The sequence below is a fragment of the Cebus imitator genome, unplaced genomic scaffold (genome assembly GCF_001604975.1).
Source record: "Cebus imitator isolate Cc_AM_T3 unplaced genomic scaffold, Cebus_imitator-1.0 Scaffold91, whole genome shotgun sequence".
Classification (NCBI taxonomy): Eukaryota; Metazoa; Chordata; class Mammalia; order Primates; family Cebidae; genus Cebus; species Cebus imitator.
The window spans coordinates 2,380,154-2,381,642 of NW_016107406.1; the positions used below are offsets into that span (position 1 = coordinate 2,380,154).

Below are 1,489 nucleotides of genomic sequence, written 5' to 3' on the forward strand. Positions count from 1 at the left end.
ACCAGGTCTTGGCATTGAGAAGCAGTCTTCGGATGATATACCTCACACTCAATGAACTCGTTAAGGCACTGAGTTCTCGGACCTCTAACTCCCAGAAGATGGCTCATGAAGTCTCCTTTGGCCTAATGCTCTCCTCAGCAGCCTTTCTCTCTCCTTCAACCCTTTATGTAGCCATAAATAATAAACTAAAATATTAATGGCAGTAATTTGACAAATATTCCACTTAAGTCAGACTGCAAAGCACTTAAGATCGATCGTAGCAACTTTTCCCACAGGGATCTATGCTCAGGGTACTTTATGCCCAGAGAAATTTGAGATTTCAGACTCAAAGCATTTATGACTTGGAGTCCAAAGGTTATTTATTTATAGTTGATTTTTCTCAGATCTTTTGATAAAGTAGGGGAGTGAGGAACTCAGCCTTTCTTTGGCTGAATTAAAACCTAAAAGTTAAAAAAAAAACCTGCTAAGTGATGGAATATGAGCTTTTATGAACTCTGACTCTTGAGCACAGCCAGCCTTCCCCAGGAAAGTATGCTTCAGTGCTTCCTTCCATTGTACATCTTAATATTTCATTCAGTTGGGCCATGATTACTATTTCTATATTTTTGTTCTTTCCTCTTGTTTTCCAGAGGTAAGGAATGATATTGGACTCATTGCCTTTGTTTCTTGGCTACAGTTTCAAAATGAAGACTCGGAAGCAGTTTAAATTTTCATTTTCTTTTTCCTTTTCTTTAAGAGATGGGATTTCACCATCTTGATCAGGCTGGTGTCGAACTCTCGGCCTCCCAAAGTGCTTTGATTACAGGCGTGAGCCACTGTGCCCGGCCGCAGTGTAAATTTTCATCTAGTTTTTGCCTCCTATTCTGAACTCACTGCTTCTCTATGAACCCTCTTGATAACATCAGTACTTAGAGATACCCAATAGGCTTTTCCTAAGTCACATATAGATGGCTTTGAAGAAGCATGGTGAAACTTTGTATGATTCATATAGGTTGATTTTCAGCAGGGCTAGCATGCTTCATAGAAGCCAGTTTCCTTGAAAGGTATTGTCTGGCCTCTGTATCAGCTTTTTATCACTCATAAAGCATGATATATATTCCATTATTTCCCAGCAGCCCTGGAGAGCAACTTAGCCTTGGTTCCTTTCACAGGTGATGGAGCAGAGATTACGTAAAAGATACGTACTTAATTAAGAGGTCTTGAGCAAGTTAGAGAAAAATAAATGTAAAATTGTGTGCATCTTGTTTGCTAGCCCCTAAAACAAAGTAGAATCATTGAGTTACAGGTAGCTAGTTGATAAGGCAATCAAGGGACGGGCGCGGTGGCTCAAGCCTGTAATCCCAGCACTTTGGGAGGCCGAGGCGGGTGGATCACGAGGGCAAGAGATCGAGACCATCCTGGTCAACATGGTGAAACCCCGTCTCTACTAAAACTACAAAAAATTAGCTGGGCATGGTGGCGCGTGCCTGTAATCCCAGCTACTCAGGAG

The 1,489-nt window shown here is 41.4% G+C and overlaps 1 protein-coding gene across 4 annotated transcripts in view; it reads left to right on the top strand.

The window, feature by feature from the left end:
• ARPC2 (actin related protein 2/3 complex subunit 2) overlaps positions 1-1,489 on the top strand; it is a 38,479-nt gene that overhangs the window by 8,230 nt on the left and 28,760 nt on the right. The window lies entirely within an intron of this gene.